The sequence below is a fragment of the Maylandia zebra genome, linkage group LG7 (genome assembly GCF_041146795.1).
Source record: "Maylandia zebra isolate NMK-2024a linkage group LG7, Mzebra_GT3a, whole genome shotgun sequence".
Classification (NCBI taxonomy): Eukaryota; Metazoa; Chordata; class Actinopteri; order Cichliformes; family Cichlidae; genus Maylandia; species Maylandia zebra.
In genome coordinates this window covers 24791028-24815963 of record NC_135173.1, presented here as the reverse complement: position 1 = coordinate 24815963, position 24936 = coordinate 24791028, and the positions used below count along the sequence as shown (strand labels likewise).

Here is a 24936-nt window from a genome sequence, read left to right as displayed (position 1 = left end):
AGGTTGTAGGTTCTTTACAATAGAAAACACCCAGATAGGACTGCTATTTGAATTGAAGCTTTTGTTTGATCTCAAAGGCACAGTAAATTGCCAGCAAGGACACTGACATGATTCCTTTTCAGTGGAATAATACTGTAAAATTCTTACAGACGCCATTACTACTCCGAGTTTGTGGCAGATGAGGTGAGACAGAAAAATCCAGCTGACTACCGTGCCTAATTGTTGAGTGAAATGAACAAATTCTAAATCATCACTGTAAGTTCAGTGGCTTGTAAAGCGGGGAAATGATTGAAGAAGCGTGCAAAACACATTCAGTTTTTGTTTCCACGTGTTTGTGTGGAGAAACATTACCACAGTACACCCAGCAGTAAATGTAGTTTTATTATACTAAAATCAAAGTATCTGTGTCTGTTTGTGTAACTTCCCTCTCGCTATACATACTGAATTCAGACTGGGGACGTTTATTTTATGAGTATGACCTGGAATTAAAGCAAAACACATCAGGATTGTTTCTTGCATCAAATGCTGTTTATGTGGCATTCCAACAGTCCCAGCAGCCAGCCCCAGTCAGTCACATCTGAGTTCACCTTGGACAAATTGGGACCTGTCAAAGTAGTTTAAATGCCTTGGGCTTAATTGCCTCAATCAAAGCACTTTTGTAGTGCCACCCATCCAAAAGCCATGAAGCCAAGTCATGAGTCACCCTATAAAAAAGCCCAAAGTGCAATAAACTATGACTGCTGCCAGATAAAAGCAAGAGTGCAAACAGGGAACCGCGCGAGTGAGTGTGTGTGCACGGTGTGTTAAAGATAAAATTTCAGAAATGTGATCTGGGTCGTGCGGTTGTTTACTGCAGAAAATTTTTAAATTTGTTCCCCAACATTAATGTTTCTTTGCAAATCCTTTGAATCCTCCCACCACCACTTCTCTCCTTGTAGCTCCTGTAAACACATTTTCTTTTGGCGTGGATGTTAATTTTCCTCTTTATTAGAGTTGCTGCCCTGGCCTTTCGACAGGTGTTCTCTGATGCTGCTCGCTGCCCCCGCAGACGTTTATTACAAGACTGCCACTCAGACAGTCAAAGGCACAGACAGAAAACATGGTTCCAGTTGGTTCAAACAGAGGAAGAAATGGAGAAACGAAAAGTTGGATTTTGCTCTGTGGCTGAGCTGCTCTAGAAGCAGAAATAATCCAAGTGGGAGAATGAAAGCTCAGTGGGCACAATCAAACAAAATCACATTCTTCTGGCAAAGTAACATTAGACTGGAGGTCCAGTTCAGTCAGGTCAGAGATGTAAGAGCCACCTTTAGTATAAAGCCCTTCAGATAAAAGCCAAAAAGCACATTTTAAAGCTGCATTAAGGTAGAATTCCTAAGGATTTAATCCTAAACCGGTTAGTACTCACATTCTTGTGAGTCAGCAGGTATACAATTATTGTCTGATTTATTTAAACTGTGTGTGTTGATCTTAATTCAGGGTAACCTTTTACAGTTGTACAATATCATCTTTCAAAGAAGTGGGCTCCACAACAGTTATTATTTATATTAATATCAGGCCATTTACCTGGCTGAATGAATCAGAATCTAGTCTAATCTAGTGCTCTTAAAGCATCTGGCATAGGATCAATTAGTTCCATATTTTCATATAATTTCCAGATTTATTTAATCATATTTGTATTTCTTGGGCGAGCATTTCTGAGCGACATCGGTTGTCTCACAGAAAAATTGCATATTTAGCTCAGATTAAAAGATCATCAGCATGACAATGACCAGAATGTCAGTGTCAAAATTATTCTTAAAAAGCACATTTTGAACCAAAAGCACTGGTAAGAGGTCCTGAACAATAATTTCCTTGGGAAGTTGGGTGAATAATAGGAATTTGTGAAGAAAGAATGTGATAACACCTAAAGCCATGCACCTGTGACGAAACAACGGTTTGTTGAACAAAACGACTTACATGCATGAGGACCTAGTGGCAGGTGCAGACATGTTTTAGGTGTGAGTTATCCTTCAAGAGTGATAGATGGTTCAACCAGTCACCTGCCAAGGATTTGCATGCTCTGTTGCAAACGGCTTCTAAAGAATATTTCTCAGATTAGTCTATAACAAAAGACCCAGAACAACAGGTTTGGTTGCCATTATTATTATAGCGCAATATGAAAACTTTTTACATTTTTTTAAATTATACCTAATTTGGTCCCATCAAGGCTGTCTCCTTGTACCTCTGAGGAACACATCCTGCATAGTGTGTCACGAGTTATGCAATGTGGCCCCAATATAATATAAATATAAGCAGAAGACACAATGGGGATGATAACGGGAACACGATGGAAGGATAACAGACGTTATGACAAAGGCCAAGGGGAGAACTGAGTCTGTAAATACACACAGGGTGATTAGGACAAAGGGCAATAGATGGGTAAACAAGCCGGTGCAACAGCTTAAGATAAATAAGATACAGGAAGTAAAACTAAAACATGATGCCAGAGTCTGAAACAAGGAGCAGTTTGGAGGATTGGCCAGATGGCCTGTGGCAGGGACTAAGCAGTTCACGGAGCCAACCAGAAGGCCAGCACAGGGGCCAAAACAGTTCAGAGGGTCGACAGGAGGCCAGCAAGGGAGACCCTCTGGTAGCTTACCTTGAGGCCAGCAGAGGTGATGGGCCACCTCAGGAGGTTTGGCCGGAGGCCAGTGGTGGGAGTAGAGATGGGACTCCTTATTTCACTCCTACACAGCAGTCATTAGGATTCTTGTGTTTAATGAATGGCCAGGGTCAGCTCATATAGGTCAGGTCATCGTAGTCTAAGGAGCTTGGAAAGAAAAGCCATCTATGTCCACTGTGAATGACCAGAGGTGGAGGAACAGAGGTGGTGGCTTACGACACCAACTGTCTGCCCTCTGTAATCCAGTGTTGAGATCCCAGATGCCTTAACGCCCACTCACATCCACTCACTAAATCACATGATAAGGTGGGGCTAGGTTTCACAATGGTTTCACCTGAAACCTTGGCTGATTGTGACCCAAACCTGTTTTCATACCTTGGCTCGTGTGATTAGGTAGAGGATCAACAGGGGGTCCATGACCCTCTTGGGCGCACTCCCATAGGGCTTAAAAAACGAGATGCTCCACCAATTGCTCTTAGAACTGAAGAAGCTTCTCGGATGAGAGGTGAAACGTCGTCAAGAAACTTAAAGAAGTCCAGATGCTGCATATATGTGCAGTGATGCAGATTCTTGTAGGCTCAGAACTGGACTGTTATACTGCAGCGACTGATACACAGTTGGATAGGCAGTGACATCATACACAGAAGTAAAAAACATTTAAAAAGTTGTAACAAGTAAAACTTCTTCTTCTAAACATTACTCAAAGAAAGAATTCCGGCCCTATTTTAGAGCAGGTATTAGTTAAATTAAAACAAAAATCTCCAGCCACCCTACCAGCTGTTTTACGCAGTAGCTTTCTTTGAGCTAAATCACCATACTAACATGCATGCTGCTATCATTTACAAGATTTACTAATTACCACTAAACAAAGATCACACAGGAGACTGATACGAATCTAGTTTGTTTTGCAGTTTTGTCTTTGGTAATACGTATCAGACAAATTAGAATTAGAATTATTATATGATTATAGTGTTAAGAGATACAGTCCAGTTACCATAAATATAGCAATCGATTAATTGGATTCGATTCAATTAATCACCATAACAGTTGCCCCTAGGTACTTTATATTGTAAGGTAAAGACCCTACAATAATCCAAAGAAAGCAGAGAAAACCCCAACAACCATATTGCCCCCAGTGAGCATGATCTTTGGCAACAGTGGGAAGGAAAAACTCTCTTTTAACAGGAAGAAACCTCCAGCAGAACCAGGCTCAGGGAGGGGCGGCTGGTTGTCTGCTGCAACCGGTTGGGGTGAGAGAAGGAAAACAGGATAGAAGACATGCTGTGGAAGAGAGTCAGAGATAAATAATAACAGTTATGATTATGATTAAATGCAGTAAGGTGTATAAACACACAGTGAGTGAATCATGGGAATCCCCCAGCCTAGACCTACTGCAGCATAACTAAAGGAAGATTCACCCGATCCAGCCCTAACCATATGTTTTATCGAAAAGTAAAGTTTTAAGTCTAATCTTAAAAGTAGAGATAGTGTCTGTATCCCAAATCCAAACTGGAAGCTGGTTCCACAGAAGAGGGGCCTGAAAACTGAAGGCTCTGCCTCCCATTCTACTTCTAAATACTCTGGGAACAACAAGTAGGCCTGCAGTGCGAGAGCGAAGTGCTCTAATGGGGTGATACGGTACTTTGTGGTCATTACGATAAGATGGGGCCTGATTATTTAAGACCTTGTACATGAGGAGCAGGATTTAGTCCAGCCTAGAAGTAATAACTGCATGAACTAGTTTTTCAGTGTCACTCTGAGACAGGATATTTCTAATTTTAGAGATATTGCGCAAATGGAAGAAAGCAGCCCTACATATTTTTTTATATGTGCACTGAAGGACATATACTGGTTTAAAAAAAAAAAAAAACCTCCAAGTTTCCTCACAATGCTACTGGAAGCCAGGGTAATGCCATTAATGCCAGTAAGAATATGATTATAAATCGATTTTTCAAGATTTTTAGGGCCGAGTACAAGAACTTCAGTTTTATCTGAATTTAGAAGCAGGAAATTAGAAGTCTTTATATCTTTGAGACATTACTGCTGATTAACTAATTGGTGTGTGTTATCTGGCTTCACGGATAGATGGAAGTCGGGTGTCATCCGCATAGCGGTGAAAATATATGCTATACCTTCTAAAGGAAGGATGTATAATGTAAGCACCTTAGAAAAGTAATTTGTATATGGCGGAAAACATATTCCAAGTTATTTCAAGTTCAACTATCATACAGAGAATAGGAGGGTGGAGGGAGGTACTGAGTTACATGTTGCTGTTAAAAAGAACAATCAGGCTAATACACTTCTGATTCAAAAAGAAGCAAGCAAAAAAGAAGACTTTGAAGAACTAGCTTGACTCGCAAAAGGTTTGAAGTGGCAAACTACTGACGACCGATTCTTTGAGTTGAGATCTGCTGTGGCTTTGATGGTGGGCAAGAGGCTCTCTTTTTTCCTGTGCCATGTTGAGCCTAGATGACAGGACTAATCTAGACATACTTCCCCCTCCAGGGCTTGCACTTTGAAGACCCCTGCCTGAGAGATTATGATTTGGGCCTTACTTACAGAGAGGGTCCTGTTATTGCAAAGTCACTCAGACATACAGTACATCCTGTACACTAATGCACATATAGAGCATTCACAGACATGTATATGCCTACTACTTGTACAAGTAAACAAAAAAGCCCACAATCTACAGCAGCTGTTTCCTCCACAACTCATCGCCATGGGGACTGAAAGCACACTGAGCTCCTTGGCAGTTAAGCCCAGCTCTGTACTTGTGAAAAGGTGCAAAAGTCCCAATGGAAAAAGCTCAGAAACCTTGTTCTGTTACAGTCTTTTCACTGTAACCAAACTTTCTCCATATTTTCTGCTGCCAATTGCAGGTTTGACTTTTTTCTATTATTATCATAAAGATCCAAAATGTTCTAAACTGAATTTTTAGAATTCACCATTTAAATAAATAGTCAGATTCAGACTCGACTATAAATCCAATACACCTGTTTTGCATGTCAAGAAAAAGAGACAAAAGCTATGATTTGAGGTTGTGCTGACTCTGACACAAAGAGCTGCATTCCTCTCGCTTCGCTGTATGACGGAGCAGGGGTGGGCCGAGGCCTCTTCCTGTTGCTCCTGTGCGCTCGTGGGTAGTGGCTTCCTGCTATGTTTCCTGTCAAATGGGGGGCTTTCAGGGCAGCAGTTACTGCCCTTTGGGAGGAATGCAAAAGATAAGAAATGAGCTGGCCATTGACATGGGCTCAAAAATATTTACAAACAGTAATTTTTTTACGGGTTGTTATTGTCTTCATATGCGTACACACTGTGGGAGAAGGCAATAAACGTCACAGTAATAAAGCATGGAATTCAAATTCATAGTTTTCATTGTAAGCAACAAGACAATATGTTGAAATAAAGCATATCAATCAGGCTCAAAATTAGACCCATTGATAGGCTTCTTGCTCAAGTCCACTGAAGAAACTTGTGTAAATTTGTAAAATGCAACTAAATCAATTGCTTTGTGTGAACAGATCAGATCCTCTGTCTGATCTTCCTGCATTTGTTCGCTCATGCAACACTCATGCAGACATTACAGTTTTCTCTTAAAATGTAGCAAATTAAGACGCAGATAAAAACCATCACAGTCACACTGTGTGACAGATGAGTGTTTACTCTGATCACCAATATCCCAAATCCAATACGGCAAACGTGCCCGCATGGAGAGTTGGCCACTGAGAAAAGATGAGATGCATCATATTATAATTGTACATTTGAATAGAGATCCGATGGTGAGGAATACCCCTAGATTTTTTTTTTACTTTGTACGTATATTTCTAACATTACTAATTCTAAGAAAAAATGGAAGGCTGTTCCATAAACTCCATGAGGATGGTGCCAGGCAGCACAGGAACTCAAGGAAGTGGCATGTTTTTGCAGAGAAAGGTCAGCAGTCAAAGTGGAGCCTAACTGTATGTATTCTGGAGGACTGCACTGACAATCAGCAGTTACAGGAGACAGACATGCTTAGGCACTTGAGAGTCTCTTTCTGTGTGAAAACAGAGAAAACAGAGATATAACACAGTGTTTCATGTGGTTCAGTCCAAAGGAAAACATAATGGAACATTGAACTGCTTGTCTTGCTTACAAATGCCCAGATAAACATGAAACTTTAACTGGTTATTTCTAATGTCATCATCATCTCAAGGGAAAAGTGTCTCAATTTACACATCCTGGCTCAGACTAAACTGTGAAGAAATGTGATTTTTCATGTTTCATGTTGTAACTATAGAGCAAAGTTGAAGATTACTGCCTTATTACATTTACTATTTATAAATTTTACAATTACTTTACTGGGCAGATTGATATAGAGTATTTTAGGATGTAAGTCTTTCTTCTGTCATGTAGACGCATCTTATTATAACTTTTTTCCACTGCACACACTCTTTGGATTTCACTAAAATGTTTAAAACTGTGAGGAAATGTGAAGAATGTTGAAGGCTTTGAACAATTTCTTAGCATAATTGATTAAATGTACTGACCAGTGAGCACGCGGTCACAGCTCTGTGTAGATCCATTAGTGTGCAAAGTCATTTATTTTAAAAAGCAAGTGATTTTCCACCATCCCAAGAATATTATAACCTGCATATCAAAAGTTTGGTTTTCATTATAGTGGCAATCAGGCAACTGATAGAAAGAAGAGTTCATTCTAATGCAGCACTGGTATGAAACTTTAAATCAAATGAGTGATTCATGCCCACTGGGATCGTTCCTGTCTGTGAAGGTTGTGGTATTGAAAAAGAATATAATATCACTGTAGACACTGTGTAGCGAGAACAGACAGTTAACCTTTAACACGGTCTTACATAATATTATACAGGTCGGGTCATCTGGTCTCTACGGAAGAGGATTAGGGCCACTGGAAAAAAAAAAAAAAGAATTCTGACTTTAATCTCAGAATTCTGACTTTATTCTCAGAATTCTGACTTTAATCTCAGAATTCTGAGATTAAAGTCAGAATTCTGAGAATAAAGTCAGAATTCTGAGAATAAAGTCAGAATTCTGAGATTAAAGTCAGAATTCTGAGAAAAAAGTCAGAATTCTGACTTTATTCTCAGAATTCTGAGATTAAAGTCAGAATTCTGAGAATAAAGTCAGAATTCTGAGAATAAAGTCAGAATTCTGAGATTAAAGTCAGAATTCTGAGAAAAAAGTCAGAATTCTGACTTTATTCTCAGAATTCTGAATTTAATCTCAGAATTCTGAGAATAAAGTCAGAATTCTGAGAAAAAAGTCAGAATTCTGACTTTATTCTCAGAATTCTGAGATTAAAGTCAGAATTCTGAGAATAAAGTCAGAATTCTGAGAATAAAGTCAGAATTCTGAGATTAAAGTCAGAATTCTGAGAAAAAAGTCAGAATTCTGACTTTATTCTCAGAATTCTGAGATTAAAGTCAGAATTCTGAGAATAAAGTCAGAATTCTGAGAATAAAGTCAGAATTCTGAGATTAAAGTCAGAATTCTGAGAAAAAAGTCAGAATTCTGACTTTATTCTCAGAATTCTGACTTTAATCTCAGAATTCTGAGAATAAAGTCAGAATTCTGAGAAAAAAGTCAGAATTCTGACTTTATTCTCAGAATTCTGAGATTAAAGTCAGAATTCTGAGAATAAAGTCAGAATTCTGAGATTAAAGTCAGAATTCTTTTTTTTTTTTTTCCAGTGGCCCTAATCCTCTTCCGTAGAATTTCAGTAATGTAAAGACTCCTATTTTTATTATCTCATTTATTTATTGAGGTAAAAATCTTATTGAGAGTAGTAAATCACTTTTTCAAAAGTATTTTTTAACTTTTCGAAAGTCAGGAAGATTATTCTTGTCATATGAAGTTAATTATAGCAAACGCAGTTGCTATGAATGATATACGCATTGGGTTTCTTTTTTTGACAGGAGGTGCTTGCTGGCTATAATACTTAATACTATAATACTGTTGGTGTTGTTCAATGAAGTAGCGCAGTTAAAAAGTATTGTCAAATATCTAAATATGTGTGTATTTTCTGATATCACATTTGATAATACTACGTAATACTACTTCCTGTTTTACAGATCAAAAACAGTGAAAATGCTTTAAAAAGTTCACACATTCACTAGATTAACGACATTTTTGCTCATGCTTTGTAGAGTAGAATTAGTAGAACTAGAATTTAATTAGAATTTAGTTACTCTTAATTTCCAAGTGTTATCAATTATAAGTATCCTGAAAGTCCAAAAAGTCCCCAGATTTGTAATCGTTTTGCTGTTAATCTTTGTCCTTTGCACTCCTGATCCTACATCCTCTCACTCCTCTGACTCTTTATCTGGTTTTCAGCTGTGCCTGCTCTTTCACTAGAATTTGATTATGTCGGGGGTGTAGCGCCACATTTGCTGTATTTGGATACGAAATAACTGGAACAGTGGAAAATCCCCCGTTTATGATCACCTTTCCTGGAACAGGCCTATCAGACTCTTCTCTTACGCAACAGATTGAAGTGCACATAAGTTTAGGACAGCAGGGAATTCAATTACCTGAGAACAACAGCAGCACAGCTTTGAAAAACCTGTTGATTTTCTTGCAATAGCCAAGAGCCAACAAGCCCAATGTAAAGAGTATTTTTGGGGGGGTGGGGGGGTTGCAATCTTCTCTTGGGTTAGCACAAGCTTATAGAGGGAGAAAGGCTTGTGCAGCGTACTGAATGTTGAGAAGCTCCCAAGGCTGTAAAGATCCAGCTAAAACAATGCTAATGAAGTACTAGTATAAATAGGGTACATGTATGGGCATGTATAGTTGACAGTGATTTCCCAGTGGTTGATTTGCCAACAGAACCTGGACCGATTCCACCCGAAATGTCAATGCAGAGGGGCCTGGTCTGCCCACCACCCTCAATATCCAAATATCCAGAGCAGGCGTCTGTGAGAATAGACGGAAACTTTAAATTTATTAGCAATGGCTTCACTGTTAAGTCAAAGAAAAGCACCAACTACAGTATCATATTGATAAAAGGATCAGAGCAAAAAGCATCACAGTAAAATAAAGCACATGAGTCACTGGATATAAAGTTAGCTGGGCAGTTCACTTTAGAACTACTTTATATTCCCCGCGAGTATAACAGGAGCAATTGCCATTATTGTGTTCAATGACTTTCATGACCTTTATGACCATGACACTTTGCAAAAAGAAAAAACAACTCCTGCCTTCCTGGACTCTGCAGGAATGTGCTTTTTCTTCCCCCTTTTAAAACTGAATCATGTCCGCAGTGTTTCCATTAGCTCTGACAGTCACATTAACTCTCTCCAGGGAGACGTGGGATGTTGTAAACACTGGCCCCTGCAGGACCAGTGACATCACTTTTTTTCTCTGTCCATCCCCTCCCTCAGACTTGATCCAAAACCTCTGGTCTTAATTATCACTTCACTGAAGCCTCACAGTGGAGATGAACAACCCCTGCAGACAGTAAACAAACAAGTGAGCTTCTTTCATGAAGCATCATCACAAAAGTTGATTGCACCACAGAAGTGCTCACTCCCAACAGTAAACAGCAATTACAGCACTCATGGCTTTTTATCTCTTTCAAACATATTTCAAGAGCTCCTCCCTCACAAAAGCTTCATCAGTGGCCTTTTTGAATGCTTTATTACTCATTTGGGGTAATTTTAGAAACTTTAGACCACAAAAGTGTCAGAGGGTTAGAAAAGCTGGATAAATAAATGTGGAAGTGAAAAAACCATCCACAGTGGTCAGCCGACTGTCCACAAAACATAAACACTTCCTCTGTCGGCCTATCCAGAACACAAAGGCAGAATTTAAACACCAGACTGACATTGCCAAGCCCCCTTGACAGTCGTGGCAATACGAGCCAGCTGCCTGTGGGTAAACAATAGGTTTAAACATGACCCTTTCCCACTGCCAGAAAAGCTCCTTACAGTCCACTGAAACCTGCTTGTCTCAGTGAGCGAGAGCACAGTTAAAACCGGAATGCAATTACCCACTCCGATAACGTGACAAGTAAACAGTTTATTCTTAAAGAAGTTTCTGGCAGAGAGCCCATTGCTTAGGATTTTGGCTTCAATTTTAAGCTCAGTCAGTTACGCATTATTATACTTTTTTGAATATATAATCCTTGTTTCTCATGTTAATAAGGGTCAGAAAGAAAAAGGCATGTAATCCTATATTGCTAAAGAAAAATCCTCTCCAGAGTTACTGCTTTTTACATCAAATGTACACAGAAATTCAGCAAATGACTTTTTCAAGTACACTGTTAGGGCCGCAGTCCGGTGGCTGCCATTTTTCTGCTTCAGGTGATTAATTTGATTTTGACTTAGCATGTAAGAGAAATGTTTTATTCAAGGCCTGATACGGAAAATTATGAGTAAAGTGCCTTACAAACAACAGCCAAAGTAGTAATGATAGTAACAAGCCTTTGGATAATAATAATAATAATAATAATAATAATAATAATAATAATAATAATAATAATAATAATAATAATAATAATAATAATAATAATGATAAGCAATTCTGTTCATTTCAATTCATTCATGTGACTTCATGGCGTACTTTCACCTAACAAGTAAAAAACCCTCAGTTTGAAACCAGGAGGAGACAGAAACTCCTTTTGATTGGTTCTGGTGTAAAAACCTGCCAAATAAAACATGCTAAGCTACATGTTGTGGTGCCCCCTTATGAATAAGTTAACAGCTGAAAGCAGATGTTTTCCAGTGGAAAGCAAACATAGTTAGTATCCTGTAAGTCTAATATTGGACTACATTTTCATTCAGATTAAGCTTCTGTAATTTTTATCAAGTTTCGGTTCATATTTGCAAACTTGTTTGTCTGGACTGTCGCAGGAAGTCAGCAGGGCTGTGACGTGTACCATTTTTTGACTGCTGTGTGTTCTTCTGGCTTTAAAGAGTGTGGAAACAAAAAACAGATAATAGAGACTGGCAGTAATTGGGAAAGCATTCATTTTGCAACACATGGGATAAGCAAACATCCATACTGCAGACAGTTCATATCAAAGTCTTAGCAGTAATCAGGTAATAAGTTTATGCTGCTTTTCTAAAATGCCTACAAAAGACATTCACAATAAAGGAGGAGCCCCATATGCCGTCCAAGTGTGGCTCAATGCTTATGAAATCAAAGCACTATTGAGACAGCCCACCACACATGTATTTTAACATCTCACTCCCACATTGTTTTTGGTCTGCTTTCTTTGGCTTCGGCACAGCCTAATAATGCTACGCTTTGGGATATGATGTCAGGGCAGACGTAGGGAGCACCTGTTGATTTACGCACAGAGGCGGGGAGCGAGCTGATAGGTTCATGACCCCTACCGGCACTTACGTGGAAGCATCTGGATGCAACGACTGCCCAGCCAATTATGTGCATAGAGTGTACGTTACTGTGGTCAGAGTGAAGCACATCTATGCAACGCTAGATGTTATTAAAGCACGATAACTGCCAGCTTCAAATGCACAAACACTGCAGATGCACTCCCTCAGTAATCAGAGGAAGGTGGTAGAAGGCTTGCTTTGATTCCAACAGGAAATACCCTCCATTGTTCTTCTATGGTAGCTAACCCACACCCACGGTCTGCCCTCTCATTAAAAAGTCATTTTTACACCATTGTTCCTTGCTCTGACAGGTATTTGTGTTTTAATATAGTCCCTCTTATCCCGTTGTACATTCCAATTCCATTTTAGGCAAGAGGCTGACGCCGAAAAGCTTTAAGAGATGCTGCACGTTGTCCTTAAAAAATGTCTGAAAATAACCAGTTAGCAGGTAAATCCAGTGACCCCAAGGATCACATCAAGACTATGTCAGTTAAAAACTATGTAAGTTTAGCTCAAAAGTGTCCCCATATGTGTGTGTGTATATATAGATATATATATAACCACTTCTATAAATCATATTATAGAAGGGGTTTATGCTCCCCACATTCATTTCTTATGTTTCTAAATGTATTGCTTATTTTTTCACTTTTCTTCATGTTTCATTTATGCAAAAAACACAAGGATGCAAACTATATGAAATATTTTTTAAAAAACAGATATTTTTTAAATATAAAGGTTATATTGTTGTTGTTTAAATTCATTAATAATGATTAGAAAGTAAAATTTACTGTGTAAACCTTGTCACATAAAATTATAAAAGCTATTTATAAAAAATTTGACATGCTGCGTTTTATCAAATAAGACCCAAAAACCTGTGTGAAGGACTTGTTAGCGTCTTGATGAACCACACCTACTTTATTGTATTACCTCCATCCTAATCTATTTTCCACACAAATTTCAAAACAGTATTAGACTCCAGTATTAGAGTTTTGTAGAAGTATATGAACACATTTAATCCAAACATAAATGAATAAAATAAATTATTAAAAGTTACAATAAAATTTCCAGATCTTCCGAGTCTTTGGCATTAAATGATGAGGCCACGCAGATAATAAGGCCATTTCCTCCAAGTGAAGTCTGAAAACACTGTATTCTGTGGAACATGACGTGCCAGTGTAGTAGATCTTGTTATTCATCCTTGCTCCTAATTATGTTGCAGAATCTTACACATTACACTGACTTCCTGTTTGCATTTTTCTCACCTATCTTCAGGCTGTATCTTATCTTAGACTGTCCCAGAGGACTGGCCAATCAGCAGCTTGACTCATCAAACGTGCATCTCGAAAGAGGGTGCCCACGCTAGGAACTGATTCCCACAGTATGAAAATCCCATTCCCAATACATTGCTGAGAACCTCTACATGTAAAGCAAGTGGGTGAGTATGCTTCATGAAAATTCAGCAGCCGCCTCCAAGCAAGATATAAGCGCAACAAGATAGAAATCCAGCTCTGTAATATACATTTTATATACATTCATTGAGCTTTTGTGAAAGCAATCAAACATGGGTGCTGGTCATGTCTCCTATTTATACTTTTCTATAATGGACTGGCAAATAAGTCACATTTGGAGTACCCATTAGAGTTCGCACTGGTTAACTGAAGTTAACTGGTTAACTGCCTGCAGAAAAAAGTAGTTGAAGCAAGAGCACTAAACACATTATTTATTTAGTTATCACTATTATTGTTCTATTTATTTATCTATAAATTTATTTGATTGTTGCTTTTGGTGGATGAACAAATACAAAAATGAATGTTGGCCTATAAGAACCATACCAAATTCTGAAAGTGCATTATTCTACCAACTTGTTCTGCACAGAACCAATGAGATAGCTAAAAGCACAACACACACAAGTAATTGTGTAATTTCAGGTAGTTGCAAAAACAAACTAAGCTCTGAATCAATTTCCTTTACTTTGAGTAAACTCTGAATTTTCCAAAATGCAAGGTTCCGGGAATGTGAAGTGGCAAACAAATCCACAACATGCCCCAGGCCCTGCCTGTGCCACAGAAGGTGATAGCTTTGTCTAAAGAAGTCTCTGTTCTTAATCTCACTAAGGCTAAAGAGTGTCTGGTGTCTGTTAAGAACCACACTGTCTATAGGGGTGAAATGGGAGGTCTTGTTTTGACACCATGGGATAGTTTGCTTTGTTCTTACTTATCTCTCCCTTTTGTAGCTAACCCCTACGTGCTGTTTCCCTGTGATGTCTGGGTGTAAGATACCAGACTATGAAAACACGACCTGCTCATCTCAGAGAGCAGCAGAGCTCCTCTTCTGATTGGGAATTTATCTATACTTATATAATAAATCCTTATTAGAAATCTATGGGACAAAAACAGATATCAGATACAAACTACAGTGACTTACGGTCAGTACTGAATTTTCTTTTTCTTTGCATATCAATATCATGAATTAGCATGTTCAAGCGATGTTGCTCCACAAATGTACAAAAAAGCTAAAATAATGGATTAGCAAGTAATTTTTGGTTCTTAAGCACTTCTTTTGCTTGCTTTGGCACTGTGTTGTATTAAGATTCCTGTCAGGAGTTCTTTCTAGGACCACTTGCAGAAAGCTATTAATCTGTTTAATGATATACAAATCCCATTACGATATTGTCCTCCTTCGATTTCACGACCTGTGTCACACAGTTTATGTATTGTTTCAATATTGAAACTGTCAAAGCCTTGCATGTACTCATAACAATCCATATCAGTTACCTTATCTTATGAGCATTCACCCCCTCTACTCACTCCCCATTTACACTACCTGGGTGTATTGTTTCCTGGAGAGCCCATGTGATTTGCTGTGCTGAGCTTAAGATTGTATTTCAGCCTGAGGCGCTAGAGTGGCCGTACATCTTGGGAGAGTGAGAATTAGCTCCACGGGGGGAGGCCAAACAAGTAACTGCCGACCAGTTCAAGTTCTAATCCTATTGAATGGCAGTAAGAGGTGAGAAACTCTACCGCACATAAAAAGACAGAGGCCTCATTTTACACACTCTGCTCAAAGATCTCAGCCTCCCACAGCCTGTCTACAATGGGAATTAATGGATTTGTGGCTTTCCACAGCAATGTTTGGCCTAAACACCTTAAGATTTGCATGAGAGCTTTTCATCAAGAAGCTGGAGTGCACGACTTGGTGCCCAATATAGCTTAACTGTACTGAGCAAAGGATTAACTAAACTTGTATAACGGTGTTTGACTTCCTTTGCCTGGCCTGACTCACAACGAGCCCACAACTAAGAGTGTGTTCCAACTCATCGTCACAATCTAACTGAGCTGTGTTTTCTGTATTTCTTGCTGCACAAAACAAAAGGGAAACATATCTGCATACAGATCGGTTTTTGCTTTCAAAATTAAATTAATCTGACGCTTATCTCCAGACGCCGTGCATCCAGGAAATGGTGGAGTTACAGCTGCAAAACAATTAAAACTAATTATGAGACTAACAAGAGCTTCAGGAATATTTCAAAAAGATTACATTTTGAATTTCTTCATCGAGACATTTGGACTAACAGTTTGCTAACAAGTTGGAGAAATCTAGCCAGTGTTAAAACTATGACAAAAGATGTCATATTGTTTATGTGCGACACTTCTAAGACTTTTACTTTAATTAATATTATAATTTAAATGCTGCTACAACTGTTACAACTGTAACTAATTTTAACTTCTGTAATAATATGGGGCGATCGTAGCTCAAGAGTTGGCACTTCGTCAAGTAATCGGCAACAATGGAGCTTGCCATCACCAGGGTGTGGATGGGTGGATGACTGAAAGTAGTGTAAAGCACTTTGGGGTCCATTGAGACTAAGTAAAGCGCTATACAAATACAGACCATTTACATTTACCATTATTGAAACTGTCTGTCAATCTTATCCAATCGAGGCCCAGAAAAAGTGAAAACAACAACAAATGAAGCAAAAATCTTTTTCAATTGTAACTTATGAAGGTTGAACTTTAAATAAACCTTTAAAATGAATATAATGTCTGCCAAAAAAGAAAAGTTAGAAAAACAGAAGACTGACAACTAGAAGTCATTAAAGACGTATGCTGTAAAATCTTTGGATAAAAAGAAGAGTTCAGAGAAATCATTAAAGCCCCAAATGACCGTGACATTTAAGTAAACTTCTGACCACAACTGTAACTTTTAAAATTGCTTCTGTGAGCGGGGTTCTCCACTGTGATGACTCTGTTGATTGTGCTACTCAAGGATATAAAAGCTCGATGCAGTGTGTCTTCATAACGCACGACTGGCACGCTAAAATGGTATCCAGGAGCTTATTATTTCCAGCTTATTAGCAACCTGAGAAAGCGCGTGTAGTTCTTGTACGAGTAAATTGATACTAAGTGGTGAGATTAACCCAGTGTTATACTGACAAATTAGTTTTGGCTTTGGCTTTTATTCCATTCCATCCTCTACAAATGATAGAGTCTGAAAGGCAGAAAATATAATGAGTGAATGTGAGAAATGGGTGTTCTCTATGAAGAACACTGAAAACCTTTTGTACTTTAAGATAAAAACATGTGTTGCACATCAGTGAGGAATTAGCCTGAACAGTTCACAGGTGTACAGGTCCGGACGTATTCAAAGTTTCTGATTTGCCTTTAGGTGGTTAGACAAGTTTTTTTTATTACCGATGCCAGCCAAGAGAAAACTGCTGTTAGGAGAAGTGAAAAGAAAAACAAATCTCTTCAAAATTCACCTCAAATAACTGAAATGTGGTTTATAAACTTTGCCAGTGTTCAGTCTTTGCCAAGACCTCATACAGTGCTGTGAAAAAAAAACTATTTCCCCCTATCTGATTTCTTATTTCTTGCATATTTGTCACTTTTACATGTTTCAAATAATCAAAAAAAAGTAATAATTGAATACAATGACAAAAATGATAACCGAATTTATTATTGTTAGTTACTATAAAATGCATAAAATTCTATTTTTTTTAAATGATTTAATGTATTGAGGACAAGCCTACTTGGCCCTTAGTTGTAACACCTTTGGCAGCAAGAACTGCAATCACCCATTTGTGACAACTGTCAGTGAGTCTTTCACGTAGGTTTGGAGGAATTTTCACCTGCTCTGCTTTGGCCGACTCAGAATCATTTCAAATCAACCACATTGGAGCTAAAGCTTCTCAACTGGATTTCAGACCATGTTTTGACTAGGCCACTCCAATGCCAGGTACTGGTGTGTTTCAGATCCATAACGCCAGTGGGATGGGGCTTCAGGGCATGCATTGGTGGCCAAACATCAGTTGCAGCAAGTTATCCAGATCCTGAAACAGGAAAGCAGCCCTACTCCATAACACCACATCTATGCTTGACTCTCAGTGTGATATTCTTTTTATGAAATGCTGTTTTAGTTTTACACCAGATGTTCATCTATTCATTCTTTCTTTAGCTTGAGCCTATCACAGCTGCCATACGCAGAGAGGTCTGGCACACCCTGAACAGCTCGTCAGTCTGTTACACACTTAAAAAAGTGATATTGGCTCCTTTTAGTAGGGGTGCAACGATATTCGTATCGATATTGAACCGTTCGATACAGTGCTTTCGGTTCGGTACGCATATGTATTGAACAATACAACATTTGTAATTTATTTTATCAACTTTCCTTCTGACGATGCTGTCTGTGTTGAGCGCTCAGTGAATCTGCGTTGGACTACTCCGCCTAGGGTCGACAGTGCAGCCTAGGCGGAGTAGTCGAACGCAGATTCACTGAGCGCTCAACACAGACAGCATCGTCAGAAGGAAGAGCGCAGGGCAAGCTAGCGAGACAGAAGTTAAGCTCTCCTTACAATATGGACCTCCCCCACCCTCATTCAGATCTGGCGTTTGGAATTATTTTGGTTTTCATGTGACGTATGACCCTGAAGGTAAGCGAGTCATGGACTAAAGTAAAACAGTATGTTGGATGTGCCATGCAATGCTCAATTACATGGGTGGGAACTAGTGTGTTAGCGCAGTTAGCTCGTTAAGGTGTTGGCCGTCTAGCTCCATGCACAGGCGATCGGCGGTAGCTCGTTAACGGAGATTTGCCGTGTTGTGGCGTTAAGGTCATTTCAACGAGATTAACCTGAAAGCACTAGTGGGAACACAACGAATATGACTGCACATTTATGCCGACATCATCCTAGTGCAAAGACAAGTGGAAGCAGAAAAAAAACAAGCAAGCATGCTACTAACTTTAGCCAAGTCATTTAGACAGCTGTTTAATATGCTGCTGAGAATATAGCCCAGAAGAAGCGGATAGTATAGCTTTTATTTTGGAAAGAGACATTTCTCTGTAATAAACTCTCTTTTCCAAAGATGAGTGATTCCTCAATCAGATACAGGGCTCACAATATCGCTAGCCCAACGTCCTGGAGCTAGCGATTTTTTTCAGTCGGGCTACCAAAATCTATCTCTTCCCTGCCCGTCGGGCTATTGTAGGAAGGAAAAATATATGTCAGTGCTTTTGCATTCTTTCAGAAATGTAGCTGGGTAATTATGTCATTGGCATCGGTGAGCCACTGTCAATATGTGACATATTGAAATCGCTTTGAATTTGCGCTTGTTTTTTTGCTTTCACTTTGCAATCACCCGAACTGTGTATAGAGAGCGACAGCACTGATCTGTGAGTGATGATAATTTGCGCACCAATTCCTCTGACATCGTCTTATTAATTGTTAGCTTACTGTGCAAACATGACAAGTGAAATCTCCCGCAGCAAGCTTAAACATGTGAGAGGTTGATCGCGCAGAGAATCGCTGAGCTTATGTGAGTCCGTGTGTAAAAGCAGCAGGATTTATATTTGACTATGATGACCTGGATGACTGAGAACCTTCACAGACAGATATATATTTTAGTTCTGCTGAGCCAAATAAGATAGGTCAGGGTGAAGAAGTGACAGCCAAAGAAAAGCTTACCACAAAATGGAGAAGTTATGACAAATCAGACTATAAGGCAAAAAGAAAGTGCAGCTTTATGGTTTCATGGACAAAAGAATTTCTGTGGCTGCAATATGACGAGCTAAATAACCAGGGGTGCACATAAGTGGTCAGCAGGTGCGCATTCGCTGTCAAAATAAAAAACACGCACAAGGGTTAGGGTTAAATTTAAAAACTGTACTTTTGAGTTAAAATATATATTTATAATTTTAATAAATGCCAAATTAAAAAGGCATGAACATTTTTTTTGTATCGAAAAAATATCGAACCGTGACACCAAAGTATCGAACCGAACCGAACCGTGAATTTTGTGTATCGTTGCACCCCTACCTTTTAGATATAGCATATTATATTTTGGTATATCTTTTCAATTCAAATGAGTAATTCCTGTCTACATATATAATTCGAGTAACTCCAGAATACATTCCCTGCGTTATAATCCAATTAATTTTAGTTAATTAAATGTAGCTCAAAATGCTTAAGTATGTTATTCATAGCATCCTGCTGGGCCATTTTGCGCATGCGTTAGGACAGGCCACCATTTTGCGGGCGGACTGAAAAAGCGGACGCTGTGTGCTGCAAGCGGGCTCAAGTTAATCACACAACTTCGTGTAAAGGTGGTCTAGCTTCGGTAAGTAAACCTTTTACGGTCGTTTTTGTTTTATTTTTTTACCTCAGTCAAAGCATGTTGACTCTTTAAGATGTGTGCACATGGAGAAAGAAGTCTAAGTAGTTGTACACCTCTGAACTTTGTCGTGATTTGACTTAAGCTAGCTATGTGCTCTATTAGCTACTGCTCTATTAAAAGAGTAATTGTATTGATGCGTTAAAATGTCATATGTTTTTAGCTTAGTTCTGGTGGCACACTTTGTACTAACAAATTATGGAACGAGGCAATTTCTCTGTAGTTAGCTGTAAAGTTCACTGTACAGTCGCCTGCAGTTTTAAATTGAGAAATCGTCCCTCCCGCCACAACATTGGCATTAAGGAATAGTCGGGCGGGGGAGGGGGCTTCTGAACGCACCTGCACAGTCAGGGGTGCAGTAGGAAATAAATAAGTAGGATTGGCGTTGCACAACGTCTTTTGTGCAGAAACAAATAATGGTTGTAAACTGTGGAGGAGAATAACTCAGTGGTTGGCAAAAATGTGAGACTGAGAGTGATGTTTGTCAGGACTGAAATTAACTCAGAAAAGAATTTGCTTCACGTGATAGAGCTGTTGAGTGCAAGACCTGTCAGCGGTCTGGTTTAGCATTTGAAGCCTCGCTACGTGCTTCCAAACCGCTGCATTTAATCTCAGAGAAAACTAACACAGAGAAGTAAAGCAAGTGTGTAAGTTCATCTCTTTATGTTTGCATAGTATTTCCATGTTGAGCTTAACAACCGATGTATGGAGCCACAGCTGGACTGGCTGTCGGAGTTTTGTATTGAGGGGGAAAGGAAGCAATTTGTTTCGTACTTCAGCTACAATGAAAAAAGACACAAAGCTGGAGTTATTCGGTGTCTTCATGCTGAGCTAAAACTTCTTCTCTCATTCTCCCCCCTCCCTCTCCTGTTGCTACTTCAATCATGAAACTGATCGATTATCAGGTGATCAGCTTTTCTGTCGCTAGTCTCTCTCATTTGTTATTCACCCAGTTTGCGCTAGAAAGAGGAAAACGGCAGATAAACAACAGCAGCACGTTTAAGCTTGATAAGCTGTTGCTAGAATTTTTTTTAATATTACTTCTAGTATCCGCTTATGTTTTCTGAAGGCAAAGCTGTAATAGCTGCTGGTCATGATATCGGTTTGGTTATGTGGAAACGTGAAGGTGAAACCAGGAGAAGTTTTTACTGAATCATTAGAGCTGAACAGGTGATGGAGAAACAGGTTTACATTTTAGGTGACATGAATGAGTTGAAGGGAAGTTATGAACTGTTTCTGAGAGACAAATAACACCAGGATCCTTTTCTATGTAGCTGACAGCTGGTAACTGTGCAGGGGCGGATCTAGCAAAGTTTTGCCAGGGGGCAGGTAGGGCATTAACAGGGAAAGGGAGACACAAAGACATAATTTTCTTTCTTATTCTCATTTAAAATGTCTAGCTTTTAATAAATAATTATTCTAAATCTTAACACCAAAGTGGTGATCTGGTTAAATAGAGATCCATTATTGTATGTAGTAAATATTAAGTCTAATATATACCCTAGTAATAGTAGTACATATAGCACTTTTTCCTTTGGGAAGGTACCATCTGGGCTGTCTGCAACTGTATTGAAGAAAAATGTTGAATCTAATTATTATAGAAAAATAATTGATTTCTGTGCATTAAAGTAGATTACGTCAATTAAGCATTATCAGGCAGAGGGTGCGGGCTGGTTTCCTAATATTTTTGCTGGGAGTTGGCAGTCCTATTAGTTAGGTTGTTTAATATTTCTATGTACTGTTTAGAATACCTGAATAAGGAGGATGGTGTAAGTTTTTTAGGTTGATCAGTAATGCTGAAGTATAAAATATTTTGGGTGCAGTGTATTTTTTGCATACAGGTATAACAGAATAGCTTTAATGTTTGTTTTTAAAACTGAGTATGAACTTATACAAAATGCAGCAAAATATTTATAAAAACAGTTTTATTTATTATAAAATACACTATATCGGATTCATATCGGCATCGGCAGATAATCAAATTTATGATATCGGTATCGGACATAAAAAAGTGGTATCGTGCCATCTGTAGTTTGCACAGAGGCACAAGTAAGATTTGTTTTGTTACAAGGGAGTATCATGAAGTAATGCACTAATGGCTTGGAAACGGTAATTGTTTGTCTTTCTAAAGTTGATTTTTTTTATTTGTCTTCCTTTTCTGGCAGATTTTCTTCCCCTTATGTGTTACTGTTTATTCAAGAAGATGGTGTTATTTTGGTAAGTACATGCAAATTCCTTACATATTTATCACGACAGTATTTGTCACGGTCCGCTGTGGCAGACCGTGTGGAGGACTCGGGTGCAGACACAGGCATGGACACGAAACTGAGTTCGAACGAAAAGCGAGCCTTTATTGTGGCTGATGACAAGGAGTGCAAACAAGGCAGAAGCGCAGTGACAAAACTAAACTATAACTAAACTGGGAAAGTGATACCAGGATAAACTATGAAGACACAGGAAACCATAACTATGAATACAAAAGACTGGCTGTGACAACATGGAGGGTGGGAACACAGACGACACGACACAGACTGTATGAAACACAGACTAAATACACATGAGGGATAATCAGGGGAAGTGGCCACACATGGGAGCACAGCTGACACACATGAACCTAACGACAGGACAGGAGAAGTGAAACTAAATACACAGACATTGAATACAGACTTTCAAAGTAAAACAGGAAACATGGAGATTAGACATGACATGAACTAAACATAACCACGCAGACATGACGCATGAACCAGGGAGACTTAGTACAAGGGGAGATGACATAAACAGTTAAGGAACAAGACTAAACTGCAATCTAGAAATTAACTAGGTGAACTAAGCTAGGCACAAATGAATACAAAAGATGCATAAAACTCAAACACTGGGTCGCTCGACCCAGGACCATGACAGTATTGCAGGGACAAGTTTATCTATCTCATCTTAAGGGTTCTTGTGATTATTAATATTGATATTAATTAATATCAATTAATATATATGATTAAATTTCTTTTATTCAGGACAAAAGGAAAAAAAAACTTGCGAAAGTGAAATGAAAAACAGGAATTTAGTTCTTGTGAGTTAAGAGGATGCAGAGCATAGGGTTAGATGGAGGTGGATCATTCACTGTGGTGATCCCTGTAGGAAACAGCCAAGAGAAAGAGGATCAGATTGCAAAAAAAATGTGGTTTGTGTGCATACATGAGTCTTTACGGACTTTACAGGACTTCTGAAGTACAAGTACTCTGAAGTTTGCAGAGCAATTTCAGAGATGTTTGGGGCTTACATGGCAAGCATGTTTTTAGTTGCACCTCTAAATTTTCTCTGCTCTCTGTTGCTGACGGCAGCGTTCTGCCCCGCTGACCTCACAGGTGAGACACTCCCACCAGTGGACAAAGAGCACAGGAAAATGTGTTGCCAACCACCTGAAACAGACAAATATCTGCTTTTTAAAACCCTTTAAACCCGTTAAATGGACTGATGCCATTCATTTCTTCTTTGATTAACAGTAGTAACATCCTTCATGCACTGTATACTAACCCATATGCTAATCATGCTTTATGTAGTGATGGCAATTGGATTGTAGCATTTAATGAAGAAATAACAAAATAATCATACCAATGATTAAGCACCAGTCTTCTTTTTTTCTGTGTGTGTGGTGTGTGTGTGATACAGGTAAATGCTGAATTCCAGTGTATTACAACACTTCAACTGGAGACGACCTTCGCGGCACAGTTAGACAGAATTACACCTCGGCTGATGGCAGTTTTCCAGAAGAAGGGCGGTGTTTCTGGGCAGAAACTTGCCCACCACTTGCAGATCATGCAAGAGGTAAATCTGAATATTGCAAATTCTATTAGGATTTCTTTTGTCTTAAGTAGCAGGTCACTGGTGAGTCAAATAAGCCATTTTAGGTGACCAGCCAAGCAATCTAAATTTTGAAATTTCATATATAAATTTTATTTACTATGTTTGAACTGACATATGATAAAACTTACTTATTGCGAATGTCAGACATTGTTCTTTTTTCCAAATTGGTTTAATCAGCAACTCTCTTTAAACAGGCTGAAAGTTAAAGTGAAAAGGGAAGCAGTTCTCAGGGCACTTTGCCTCTACCTTGGTGAAGAGGACGGAAGCCTTATTCGGGAGTACTTGGTAAGTCATTTAAGTCATTGTAAGCAAGTCACACACACACACACACACTTTTTAGATAGACACACAAACGACTAGATTGGAATTTAATTGTAGAGTTAATTATTTTTTCTTTTACCTTTTTATTAAATGTTTAGGACATTGAAGGAGATGATATCCAGAGAGACCTGAAGAAGCACACCATGGGCATTTATGTCATCAACAAGGAGGATGGACAAAATGGACATTATGATGACATTGGAATATTTGTTAAAGGGGAGATAGTCATGGACAACATTGGATCTCTGGCCCAAGCTTGTGCATTGATGCTTGGAGTAATCTATGCACTAAACCTAGCCTTCCCCAAGGAATTGAAGGACTATTATGAATCCATTTAGAAAGTGTTGATGGGATTGGATGGTGAAAAGCTCTCTCCCAAAGTCCTTGGGCTGAAGAACAAAATTGCTACTGGATAGGAAGATTTCTAAAACCACACATCAAGAGAATGCTGTTATATAAATTACCAATGACTGGTGCTCTTGTGAATAGGAGGGAAGGACTAGAATGGAAAGACAGTGGTTAATAAGCAGTAAGGAAAACACAAGTTTAGTTTTAAGTCTAATTACCTTATTAAAATGCAATTTCTAAATGTGGATCGCAGAACACAAAGTCTGAAACTGGTTAGTTTGTGGATGCATCAGTTTCTAATTGTGATACTTTATACTGCTGGCAGTGTTTTATTCTTTTATGTAAGCAGTTTTTTCTTTTTTAGAGGAAGAGAAACATTGGTTAACATTTCTCTTGTCTGTTGTTTCTGTTTTGTTTGAATAGAGCTTTTTAAAGCTACTAGTTCATAGGCAAAAGTTTTGTAATTTGTATTATACAAATTGCAGCAATTTCCCCTAGAGATGTGGATTCTTATTCTGTTTGCAACAAATTTTGCATTAATAAATGATGTGAAAGAATTTTGTAGTTTTCATTATTGACGTTTTTAAAAACTACAAATCAGGGTAAGCATTTTTTTTTTTTTTTTTTTTTTTTTTTTTTTTTAAGTAAACTTAACTTAATTGAAATAGAGAGAAATTAACAATTTGATTTGAATATAAGTTTGGGACATAAGTGTAAAGGAAACAAA

At 38.6% G+C, this 24936-nt stretch overlaps 1 long non-coding RNA gene across 1 annotated transcript; it reads left to right on the top strand.

The window, feature by feature from the left end:
- The first annotated feature begins 20188 nt into the window (after nucleotides 1-20188).
- Nucleotides 20189-24729, top strand: LOC143419662 (uncharacterized). Its single transcript, XR_013099675.1, has 3 exons — nucleotides 20189-21899; nucleotides 23346-23501; nucleotides 23960-24729. It is a non-coding gene; the product is annotated as an uncharacterized LOC143419662 (long non-coding RNA).
- The last annotated feature ends 207 nt before the right edge of the window (nucleotides 24730-24936 follow it).